The sequence below is a fragment of the Schistocerca serialis genome, chromosome 2 (assembly GCF_023864345.2).
Source record: "Schistocerca serialis cubense isolate TAMUIC-IGC-003099 chromosome 2, iqSchSeri2.2, whole genome shotgun sequence".
In the NCBI taxonomy this organism is placed as follows: Eukaryota; Metazoa; Arthropoda; class Insecta; order Orthoptera; family Acrididae; genus Schistocerca; species Schistocerca serialis.
The window spans coordinates 419,854,565-419,868,173 of record NC_064639.1 but is presented as its reverse complement, the minus strand read 5'-3'; the positions used below and the strand labels follow the sequence as shown (position 1 = coordinate 419,868,173).

The 13,609-nt window shown below is 41.3% G+C and overlaps 1 protein-coding gene across 1 annotated transcript in view; it reads right to left on the bottom strand.

The window, feature by feature from the left end:
• Positions 1–13,609, bottom strand: part of LOC126457275 (uncharacterized) — a 54,123-nt gene that overhangs the window by 22,573 nt on the left and 17,941 nt on the right. The gene's annotated exons all lie outside the window — the stretch shown is intronic.

The window sequence follows — 13,609 nt, the reverse complement described above, 5'->3', positions numbered from 1 at the left end:
GTGCATGCTGTTGCCTTTTTATTGGACAGTGAACGACGCCATACGATTCCTGAGCTCGCCCACGAAATAGGATTAGCGCATACGACTGTGCTTCGCATCCTGAAGGATCGCCTGGGCATGCGAAAAATTCATCACGATGGGTTCCGCATCAATTGACGGAAATGCAGAAATGGATGCGTTACGACGGCGCTCAGACGCACTTGGAGTTCTATGAGCGCGAAGGAGAGGATTTCTTATGCCGTATCGTAACACTGGATGAAACATAGGCCACGTCGTAGGAGCCAAAACGAATGGCGTCATTATGGGTCGCCGCGAAAGTCGAATTGCGTCAGAGCCCCAGTATGGTGAAAGTTATGGTGATTCTCGCGTACGACTGTGATAGTGTTATGCTAACGCAATACGTTCCTCCGTGACACAGCGTCAGTGCTCAGTATTACTGTTCGTTTTTGGAGCATCACCTGAGAAAGAAGCGGTAACACTTTCTGCGCAACCCATCCATCATTTTGCACGACAATCCGCGGGCGCATACAGCGCAAGCTGTGGCTGCTCTGTTTGGTCGATGGGACTGAGAAGTACTGTATCATCCACCATACTCCCTGGACCTAAGTCCTTGTGACTTTGAATTGATTCCGAAGATGAAGAAACCACTTCGTGGCATTCGCTTCAGAACTGATCCAGAGATTCGACAGGCAGTAAACCGCTCCATTCGCACCATCAACGGAACAGGCTCTGCTAACGGTATATTACGCCTTCCACATCGCTGGCAACGGGTTCTACACAACGCTGGTGACTACTTTGAAGGACAGTAACAGGCGCAAACATGTAACTTTTTGTATCGGTTGTGAATAAATAGCTGCCACTATTTAAGTTCCAACCCTCGTATATACTTATAAATGAAGACAAATTGTAACATAAGGTTATTACCGAAAATCTCGAAAATTTCTAGACCGGTTTACTTCAAATTTTACACGATACTCTGACAAATGTATGGACAGACGCTGACTACACATTCTTTTAATATATGTGTTATAAAAATTCTTCACTAATTTACTTCATATTTTCGTACGATACTGTGATAAACATTCAGACGTACATATGCTACATCTTTTAATAAATGTTGTATTCAAATAAATATATACTGTAAAAAGGGCAACGTTGTTGGCAAAAATCTCGAGAAGTTCTTGACCTATTTACTTCAGATTTTTACACGATACTCTATTGAACTTTCGGAGAGACATAGGTCATACTTTTTTAATATATAACTGTATAATATGTAATATATAAGGGAGCAACCCTGTTGGCAACAGCCTCGAAAAGTTCTCGGCCGATTTACTTCCGATTTCTGCAGATACTCTAATAAACAATTGGGCAAACATAGGACACATACTTTTTAATATACATAACATATAAATATATATGTAATATACAAAGAGGAAAAGTTTTTACCAAAAATCTCCAAAACTTCTTGAGCAATTTACTTCAAATTTTACAGGATACTCTAACGAACATTCGGAAGGACAGGGGCTACATATGTTTTTAATATATGGATATATATGTAACACATAAAGAGAAACCTAGTTGCCAAAATATCGAGAAGTGCTCGACCGAATTACTTTAAACATTTACACGATACTCTAATAGACATCCGTACAAGTATGGGAAACATATTTTTTAAACAACATTGTGCAGGTTTCCTTTTGAAATCGATTTCGCGAAAGACAATCCTATGCTGTGCTCTTCTGTGAAAGTGTATGGTTTTGTTTTCGTTCTCACAGACAGACAAACTGTTTCTCCCATACGTATCTTTTCTCATCATACAAATATTTTTTAATAATTGTTTACACGACAATCTATAATTTTGCTGTCTTCATCGCAGTCAGGTTTCACAGGAAACAGTATAGTTGTGTATTATATGTCTTATCGGCGGAATATGAATTCGCAATAGAAATGAATGAGGCTCAGGGTCAGAGGGGAAGGAACAGGAGATAGACAGAGCGGGGGGAGGAAAAAATGGACATAGAGAAGGGAAACGAAGAGAGGGACAAAGAGAAGTGGGAGGGCAGAAGGAGATTAGGATGTATATTCAATTACTATATTATTTGGCAATTGCGAAACATTTCCGGGTTAGCTAGTTCACTATAAACATACCTCGAGGCCCGGTCTCACTTCAGCGAGGAAGAGCGTCCATAGATTTCTTCACATGTAACATATCCAGCTGAAGCCACTCATTGATTAGTACATCCCGCGGAGTAATAAATTACCGGGGGTGTTGACTGCTACATTCCTCTGGGTATACCAAATAGTCCCAATCATTTTCTATTCGTTAAAAATCGGACGATTTGGCGGATCAGTAGAGGTGCGATTGGTGTCCGTTAAACCACGAACGTGTTCTTGGCCACCGGTGAACACGGCTGTTGTCATCTTGGAGAATTAAAGTGTCCACTGCACAGTCGTGTTTATGTAGTACAAAGGGCAACACCTGATCTGTGAAAATGTTGAAATAAACATACACTTTCATGTTCATGGTAACCTTAATAATTCGGCCCACGTGATGTTACGAAAACATCCCCTATCCAAAGAAAAAAATCACAGAGCCACCTCCAGCCTGAACTACATTCTCTACATACCAGGGATTAAACCCGTCATTGATCAGTCGGTGCTCCCGATGCCTTGCATTGTTTCAAAAGAAGTAAAATGGCGATTCATCGAGCCACCCTACGTGTCTCCATTCACGTACTATCGAGTTTCTGTGTTGTGCGGTCCAGTGAAGACATGAGTTTTATGTTCCGATGTATTTTTTATTTATTTATTGGCCTTTGGAGGTAAACATTTAGCCAGAGAAGTGAGTAATTACAGATTTGGTACACTATATATATATATATATATATATATATATATATATATGTGTGTGTGTGTGTGTGTGTTTGTGTGTGTGTACAGGCATTAAAATGACATGAATACCAGTTAAACTTCATGGACCATTTTGCACATTCACGCACTCAATATAGTCCATATAACACAACTACTCACGTTGGATCCTTCGTGTCTGACTGATAACTAGATGTCCGCTTCTTGTAGAAAAGGACAATACTGACGCTGTCAGTTGTAGACAGCTGCCGAAACAGGACCGTCACAGGTGTGGATTGGAAAGGTCCTGCTCTGATCAATTCCCTGAGAGTCTTGAGCTCTTTTCTGTCAAAACGTGAACACCCCACTATCATATTGTTGAGGTTTGCATTCTCAGTTTGGTGGACTTCACAGTACGCAGATGGGTGAATTCTCATCCTACAAATATGTGAAGCATAACAACGGTGACCCAGCGCGTTGTAGTAGTGGTATGACAGCGAAATAGCAAGATTTGGGAAAACTAAGTTTGTTAGCGGAATGATCGGCTGTGTTTCGGCATAACGTCTTCCTCTGTACTGTTGTGAGATCTCCCACGTCTGTGATCATTCCTGACAGACAGCAACAAAATCTGTGTGGGAAAGGCACATGTAGGAAGATTGGCCGTCAATCACATTTTGTTTCGCCAGGTAGTCCGTCAACTCGTTACATGAAATATCAGAGTGTTCCCTGATATGTAATAACCGTACACGTTTATGTAGACTCACTGTGAGTAATTGCCTTTTGTTAGATCTCTGACTCCACCTACCGACTACATACAGCCGTTGCCCCCTCCCCCATCCCAACCAAGCTTCGCTTGGAAACTGGTTGAGATGAACCTGCATTCACTAATAGTGCAAATTTCTGTCCGATTTGAAACCGATTGTCATTGACAAGGCCTTGACATTCGTTCCTGGTCTCTGTCGTTCAGGGCCTTTCTACGACCACTGTTCTTACATCGCGTTACATAGCTGCAAAACGTACAACATACCTTGGAGACACATTTGACAGTCCGCACTGAAAAACAAACAAATCGGGCAGCTCGATTTACGTTACGGTCATGGGCACGTCCAAACACGATGGCTGTTTTCTGCCATTCCGTTACGTCGACCCCATCTTACTTCTCTGATTCGATACAACGGACTGGCACATACGCAACACTCCATTGTCATGACTCACTTTGCGGTGAAGGATCGTGTCAGCCTGGTACCAGTTCTACCCCTCTACAGCGCTCCACAGCGGCCAGTGTGCTCTTTTTATTGGGTTACCAACGTTTTTGCAGATGAGCTTATATGTAGACTCTTCGTTTACCGGCATCATGTCAACAATAAGGCTACAGCGGATGCTATCAGGTCGTACTCAATAGAATAGGGAATGAATTGATGATCACTGGCTCACACATTTTGTAACAGCCTTTGGAGTTGACGCTGCTACGACGTCTTCCGTGTCAGTGTCGCTGCGTAGTTTTTGTAACAGCTCATAACTCGGCTACTCAAAGACGAGCAGACCCCATTCTAGATCATTCCGCATGAAAAAATCAAAGGCGCTTGTCCAGAAAACGAAAGCGTACCCCCGAAGACAATTAGTAAGACACACTAACAGACCTCGGATACAGCTATGGGAATTAGCTTTTTTTTAAAGAGGCGTCGATCCATTCACGTGTAACTATCTGCAGAAACTCGAAATGCTCATGCTTGAAATACGAGATGCTGAAGTTTGTGCTCTCAAAGATGACCCCAGAATTTTCAGCCAGTACTACGCCTCGTGTTATCTTCTTGTGGTTTTACTGTGAATCTAAGTCTTACTGGCTCAGGTCTATCTGAAAGATCCTTATATATCGACAATTACCAGTAAAGGTGCTGCATTACAGGTCAGTGTCACTTTATCTGCTGGGACAGATTTAGGAAACTGTAGGTAGCGCAACTGCCTGTCTTTTGTATGAAACGATGAAAATATATACCTGTTTATGGTACGCTTTGAAAGTACTAATTTAATTTTTTTTAAACATTGTGTTCAAAGTAATATTTTTCAGAACACGAATTACCTTTTTTCTCCTTGGTTTTCAATCATTAACTTTTTCATTCCCTCGGACTACACATGTGGACCTTCGTTTATTTTTTTTACTCCATAAACAGACGTGTTTTTATTTAATTTTTTTTAAACATTGTGTTCAAAGTAATATTTTTCAGAACACGAATTACCTTTTTTCTCCTTGGTTTTCAATCATTAACTTTTTCATTCCCTCGGACTACACATGTGGACCTTCGTTTTTTTTTTTTTTTACTCCATAAACAGACGTGTTATTTTCCGCTTGTAGACCGATGGTTCGTGAGCGTGGATCTGCCAGTTCTTAGGCTTAAAAGAAAGGCGCAACACCTTGCAAGGAACGATTCATATGCTAGTTTACACTTGGTGGCACACAGGAAATGGTTACTTCCTCAAATCGAAAAGGTATGTAAATAATAATTATGCCTAAACAATAGACTGGGAATCTGTGCTTTTTACCTAACGTTCGATAACTACTCTAAATGTTGAGAATTAGTTGAGATATGTATAAATTTTTTACATTAGTATGAAATAAACTATTTGCTGAAGGTCTTCGTACGTGGACCTCAGGTTATAATGCATATTTGGTAATTTTAATTTGGTCGCCGATAATGGAATACTGAAATAACCGTTATTTCTATAGTCTACAGCAATGAATGAAATATTAATGGTGAACAGTTGCAAGGACTTCTTAATGACTAAAATATAGAGGTATCTGACAGTGAAGATAGAAATCTTATCTTTGATTGTAGATTGCCCTGCAGAGTTTAATGGAACAGACTGGTAAACAATAAGCACGTTAAGATGTTGTACCAGTAAGTAGGAGAAGAGGACGTCCTTGTTCAGTGAATTCCTCTAACAGTGAATATGTGTATGACATAGAAAATGTGACTAAAAAGTCAAGAAGAGCTATGTTGCAACCAGTTTCAAAAGTTAAGTTTTACAATGATAGCCAAATACCAAAATTTGTTGAAGCAAGGAAGGCCTCAAAATGCAGGAAACGCTGCTGCAATTCCAAGATGAGAGACGTGCATCAATATGGAATGTATTTATGTATTGTGAAAACTAATTGTTTTGAAGCTTGACATAAAATGTAGCGCAAAGATTTATTTACAGCCAGTAGCAAATTATTACTTGTCAGAAATTAGTGTATGATTATTTTTACCTCATTTTAAGAATTTGTCTTAAAGCATCAACAAATACCTGTAGTGTAAACTATGGAATGCAAAATTATTAACATTAAGAATCCTATTCTCTGCGTGCATTAGCAATTATAGTTTACTGTTTCAAATAAAATATAAAGATTGCTGAATGAAGTGTTCTTATGGAAGAAAGGGGAAAGGAAATACAAAGCGAAGACTAGTATGTTTTCACTATAACTGAAACTCAAAACTAACGTATGTGAACTTTCATTTATGCCTTGTTGTTGTTGTTGTTGTTGTGTTCAGTCCTGAGACTGGTTTGATGCAGCTCTCCATGCTACTCTATCCTGTGCAAGCTTCTTCATCTCCCAGTACTTACTGCAACCTACATCCTTCTGAATCTGCTTAGTGTATCCATCTCTTGGTCTCCCTCTACGATTTTTACCCACCACGCTGCCCTCCAATGCTAAATTTGTGATCCCTTGATGCCTCAGAACATGTCCTACCAACCGGCCCCTTCTTCTTGTCAAGTTGTGCCACAAACTCCTCTTCTCCCCAATTCTGTTCAATACCTCCTCATTAGTTATGTGATCTACCCATCTAATCTTCAGCATTCTTCTGTAGCACCACATTTCAAAAGCTTCTATTCTCCACTTGTCCAAACTATTTATCGTCCATGTTTCACTTTCATACATGGCTACACTCCATACAAATACTTTCAGAAACGACTTCCTGACACTTAAATCTATACTCGATGTTAACAAATTTCTCTTCTTCAGAAACGCTTTCCTTGCCATTGCCAGTTTACATTTTATATCCTCTCTACTTCGACCATCATCAGTTATTTTGCTCCCCAAATAGCAAAACTCCTTGACTACTTTAAGTGTCTCATTTCCTAATCTAATTCCTTCAGCATCACCCGACTTAATTCGACTACATTCCATTATCCTCGTTTTGCTTTTGTTGATGTTCATCTTATATCCTCCTTTCAAGACACTGTCCATTCCTTTCAACTGCTCTTCCAAGTCCTTTGCTGTCTCTGACAGAATTACAATGTCATCGGCGAACCTCAAAGTTTTTATTTCTTCTCCATGGATTTTAATACCTACTCCGAACTTTTCTTTTGTTTCCTTTATTGCTTGCTCAATATACAGATTGAGTAACATCGGGGAGAGGCTACAACCCTGTCTCACTTCCTTCCCAACCGCTGTTTCCCTTTCATGCCCCTCGACTCTTATAACTGCCATCTGGTTTCTGTACAAATTGTAAATAGCCTTTCGCTCCCTGTATTTTACCCCTGCCATCTTTAGAATTTGAAAGAGAGTATTCCAGTCAACATTGTCAAAAGCTTTCTCTAAGTCCACAAATGCTAGAAACGTACGTTTGCCTTTCCTTGATCTATTTTCTAAGATAAGTCGTAGGGTCAGTGCTGCCTCACGTGTTCCAATATTTCTGCGGAATCCAAACTGATCTTCACCGAGGTCGGCTTCTACCAGTTTTTCCATTCGTCTGTAAATAATTCGCGTTAGTATTTTGCAGCAGTGACTTATTAAACTGATAGTTCGGTAATTTTCACATCTGTCAACACCTGCTTTCTTTGGGATTGGAATTCTTATATTCTTCTTGAAGTCTGAGAGTATTTCACCTGTCTCATATATCTTGCTCAGCAGATGGTAGAGTTTTGTCAGGACTGGCTCTTCCAAGGCCGTCAGTAGTTCTAATGGAATGTTATCTACTCCCGGGGCCTTGTTTCGACTCGGGTCTTTCAGTGCTCTGTCAAACTCTTCACGCAGTATCGTATCTCCCATTTCATCTTGATCTACATCCTCTTCAATTTCTGTAATATTGTCCTCAAGTACATCGCCCTTGTATAGATCCTCTATATACTCCTTCCACCTTTCTGCTTTCCCTTCTTTGCTTAGAACTGGGTTTCCATCTGAGCTCTTGATATTCATACAAGTGGCTCTCTTTTCTCCAAAGGTCTCTTTAATTTTCCTGTAGGCAGTATCTATCTTACCCCTAGCGAGATAAGCCTCTACATCCTTACATATGTCCTTTAGCCATCCCTGCTTAGCCATTTTGCACTTCCTGTCAATCTCATTTTTGAGACGTTTGTATTCCTTTTTGCCTGCTTCATTTTCTGCGTTTTTATATTTTCTCCTTTCATCAATTAAATTCAATATTTCTTCTGTTACCCAAGGATTTCTACTAGCCCTTGTCTTTTTACCTACTTGATCCTCTGCCGCCTTCACTACTTCATCCCTCAGAGCTACCCATTCTTCTTCTACTGTATTTCTTTCCCCCATTCCTGTCAATTGTTACCTTATGCTCTCCCTGAAACTCTGTATAACCTCTGGTTTAGTTAGTTTATCCAGGTCTCATCTCCTTAAATTCCCACCTTTTTGCAGTTTCTTCAGTTTTAATCTACAGGTCATAACCAATAGATTGTGGTCAGAGTCCACCTCTGCCCCTGGAAATGTCTTACAATTTAAAACCTGGTTCCTAAATCTCTGTCTTACCATTATATAATCTATCTGATACCTTCTAGTATCTCCAGGATTCTTCCACGTATATTTATGCCTTAGTAAAAATATTCTACAACAAAGTAATAAACAAGCACGACGCAATGGCAAACGAATTCTTTTTTTTTATATTTATGCCTTAGTAAAAATATTTCGTTTGCCATTGTGTCGTGCTTGTTTATTACTTTGTTATAGAATATGAAAAGAAAAATTTTCTACGAATTTTTTTAAATCTCAGGAGTGAAGAGGTTAAAAGCGATTTGTTTCTGTTTTTACGATTTGCTTTTATTTTTACTTAGTGTTTTACTCTTTCGTGCTAAAGCACAGTCTTGCCTTCATCTCAGAGTCCTTACAAGGCGGAAGATCGCTACACTTCCTACCTGCGACGTAGGATGGCAGCCTTATTTATGCGCGTACGCTGCGTGGCCATCGGGAGTTTCATTCGCACAGAGGCAGTCAGCTGTTCACCTTCCGCTCCACGAAGTCCTCTGAAGGTCGCGACCGCAGCCTTCACACCGAGTGGCGGACATCAGTATCCACCTTCCGCAAAGCGTTGAGCAGTATTTCTGGATCTTCATCTGACCGGCATGCATTAAATAGATTGTCACAAGACGCATGAAGCAGAAATATGGCAGGAAGTCCATTTTTCTGTCGATTATGTGATATTGTTTCATGCGCCGACTGATATCGCTAAATCCTTTTGCAGAATTGACAATTTGCTCACTGTGTAACGTAGTATTTAAACATATGTCGGATAACTGCCGTCTTTAGATTACAGATTTACACGTCAAATTTTCAGCTAGGAAATCTGACGATAAGTCACACTTACGGGAAGTCACACTTACTCATTTTATCGTTTCAGAAATGAGGGTTTCTTTCTGAATACTGTAGGTGCATATCTTTTTGCCAAATAACTGCTTTCATTTTTTATTCCCACATTTTCTTGGGCGGTAAGGAGGTTCAAAATTACGCTTCACCTGCTTCAAAGTGTAATGTGCACACACATTGCCAGCCAGAAGTCAGCCACCGAAGGACACATGCAAAAACTGGCTGTAATTTTCAGGGACAATGACAAATTTCCGGATTGGCGATTAATAAGCGAAACCTTGCAAAGAGTTTCAGTTAGACAAAGACTTCTGGATTCTATATATATTGAGGAGGCGCGCTGAAAACCAATGCCTCCGAATTTTTTATGTGAAAGCTCTTAAAGGTTTTTAAATAAAACAAAGATTATTAACATTTTACATCTTTATCCTTCATGTCTACATATTTATTTCTCAAGATATTCGCCCTAACGACGAACACATATACTCCAACGAGAGACCTCTTTGCCGATACCATCACTGCAGACTTCGTTGACGCAGCCAGAACCTCACCTCTGCTTAAGCTGCTGTTTCGCTATCAAAGTGAAGTCCCCAAAGACATTCTTGAAGTTTTGGAAACACATGATAATCGGATGAGGTCAAATTAGGACTGTATGAGGATGATCCATGACCATGAACCCAAGGCGTCAGATTGTGGCAGATGTCGCGACCCTCATATCTGGTCTGGCTTGACATGCTGAAGGTGAGTGTGCTCCATGTGTGGACGAACTCTTCAAATTCGAAACTTGATTACAGCACACTGTTTCTCACGCACCGACATAGTTACGTTACACACCGCCATGGTACACGCTAGAATTCGGAATCCTCTACCCGCAAAGGGCTGTAAATATACAGACATGAAGAACAAAGATGTATGATGTTAATAACGTTTGTTTTATTTAAAAATATTTAAGGGTTTTGAAATAAAAGTTCGGAGGTACTACTTTTCAGCACGCCCTCGAAGCAAAATTATGCTTGTTAACAACGTCTCTATTTTTATAGTCGTTCGTGGGTACAACTAGGGACAGAGGTGAAACTCAGTCGATAAAAGTATGGTAAAAGTATGGGAGTCAATTCGAGGAGGGGGGGGGGGGAGGGGGGGTAACCATAGAAAGGGACGATTTATGCTATAACAACGGTTCTCGATATGTTTTGCACGTTATAATCTTTTCCTCTGCTTAAATTCCTCCCCTCCGCAGCTCTTTCCAGCGCCAAGTTAACTTTTCCTGTATCTCCGGCAGATGTTTCCCTTCCGTGCGCCTATTTTGTAAGGGTTTTGTATGTACATCTTAGCTCATATTTATTCGTAGATACTCCTTCAAATTTTGACTTGGTTTTCAACATTCTATAGTAACACCAAGTTTCAAATGCTTCCAGCTCTTCCAAGTTCAGTGTTCCATATTCTACTTTTCATTTCCGTTACGACTACTGTTGACATCTAAATTTTGTGTAGGGCTTCTATTCTGATGTTCTGCATTACGTTGTCTCTGGTTTACAAAGATGCTGCGATTTGTGCATTGAAAATAAATAAAAGGAAATTTCGAATTCCGTCAACGTCCATGTCACTAGTGATAAATATCAAATGAAAGAAGGTGGGGAAGCAAATTGTCCGTGCAGTTTTTTTTTTTTAATATTCCATAAGGAGAGAAGATCATTGCTTAACTTTTGGTGACAACGAGATCATTAGCGATGAAGCGCATACGTGGTATGGACAAAGAATGATGCAGGAAATTGGACACGGTCAGTGTAACGTAACCCTTGGAAATCCCAGGAAACCTAAATCTAGAGGCCATCACAGTATTTGACTTTCAATCCAGGAAAAGTAAACCAGGCTGACAGGGCTGAGAGGGAGTCAGCGTGATTTTCCCGAGCCAGCCACAAACGGAAAGTGCCGAGCTAACGCCACTGTCGTCGGAACAGAGCCAGTGCGTAATGCTGGAGGAAAGAACCTTGGAACAAAAATATAACTGGATTTATTTTTGATGCCGAATGTGACCGTCGACTATTCAAAACATTTCGACTAATAAGCTTCCCACATCATCAGGTGTTTGCAACATTGTGGATATGTTTACTGTTAATGTGGAAGCGGACATAACATTGTAAAACTGATCCTGTGTGCTCCACTGAGAAGCTTCGTATTGGTTGCTTCTCCGAGATGAAAGAACTTACCAAATAGTTCAAATGGCTCTAAGCACTATGGGACTTGACATCTGAGGTCATCAGTACCCTAGACTTAGAACTACTTAAACCTAACTAACCTAACGACATCACACACATCCATGCCTGAGGCAGGATTCGAACCTGCGATCGTAGCAATCGAGCGGTTCCAGACTGTGGCGCCTAGACCGCTCGGCCACTCCGGGCGACAAAGAATTTACCAAGAGGTTTTGTATAGAGCGTGTCAAAGAAACACAAACAGCGCGTAGCGTATCGTGTACGAAGGCAAACTGCTCATAATTCTAGAGCGAGTCGTTCTCCGGAAACTTTCGCCACGGTATCGTCATTATGTTTCCGGGTTGTGTTTAGAAGCCTAATTAGTTATGAAACATTACTGAAAATTACCAAACGGTAGGACTTCTGAATAGTCTATCAACTATTCTGAATTTCTGTCTGATATTAGGTGACAAAAAAGGATCCAGCAAGTTCATGGTTGTATAAAACAGTTACCTTTAAAGGGAATGTTTTGGATCACTTTGAAGACCAATCACCATCCACCAGAACTCGCCAAGAGGTGCAGGCGTTGGACACGACTCCCATGCCGAGGGCCTGGGTTGGGATTCCCGTTGCTGCCAGAGATTTGTCTTTGGTTCCAGGACTGGAACAGGGAGCATCCAGCATCGCGATGCTAGTTCAAGATCTCCTTGACCGAGTAGTATTGGCACCACGTCTGCTAACCCGACAATGGCCCCAGAGATGTGTGTTTACCCCTCCTACCGCATCCGAATGACGTCACGGTCAGAGGATGACATGGCGGTCGGTCGGTGTCGATTGGCCCATCTGTGGTCAGAAGGCGGTGCTAAGGGAGGAAGACTACTCTAGCCACAATTCACTACTTTGCTGGTGTCTGGAGCTGAATGCACGTTGCCCCGAGACGAGTTTCTGAACTGGCACAACACTCATACGTGGACAGACGATACCTCGCATGCGGAGGTAATTAGACGTCAGCAGTACAGGTTCATTATGAAAGTACTCTTTGGTATAATTTATGATCAGATAATTGCATCATATTTAATGCCAAATATACTGACAAGGCAAATCCACCTCATTTTTCTCGGACATTTTGTTCCTTTACTGTTTGTCAGATTATGTGGTTGCAAAAGCGCGGATCTCTAATCTAAATGGAAATTTGTCCAGCTTAGTGCAGCAACTGGACGTGGGACGAATTCCACAAGTCGTTTGAAGTCCTCTGCAGAAGAAATGAGCCATGCTGCCTCTACAGCCGTCCATAATTGTGAAGTGTTGCAGGTGGTGGATTTTGTACACGAACTGACGTCTCGATTTTTTCCCATAAATGTCCAACTGGATTCGTGTCCGGTGATGTGGGTAACCAGATCATTCGCTCGAATTATCTAGAACGTACTTTAAACCAATCGCGAACACTCGTGGCTCGGTGACATGGCGCATTGTTATCCATAAACATTCCATCGTCGTTTGGGAACATTAAGTCCGTGAATGGCTGCAAATTGTCTTCAAGTAGCAGCCAAACATAATAATTTCGAGGCAATGATCGGTTCGTTTTGACCAGAGCACCAAGTCTATTCAATGTAAACGCAGCCCACAACATTATGGACCACCACCAGCTTGCACAATTGATAACTTGGGTCCATGGCTTCATGGGGTCTGCACGACGGTCGAACCCTGCCATGAGCTCTTGCCAACTGAAATCAGGACTCATCCGATCAGGCCACGGTTATCCAGTCGTCTAGGCTCCAACCGATATGGTTACGAGCGCAAGAGAGGAGCTGCAGGTGACGTCGTGCTATTAGCAAAGGCACTCGGGTCGGTCATCTGCTGTCAAATGCCATTAACGCCACATTTCACCGCACCGTCCTTGCGGATACGTTCGTCGTACGTCCCACATTGATTTCTGACTTTACTTCGAGCGGCGTTGCTTGTCTGTTACCAATGACAAGTCTACGCAAACGCGGCTTCT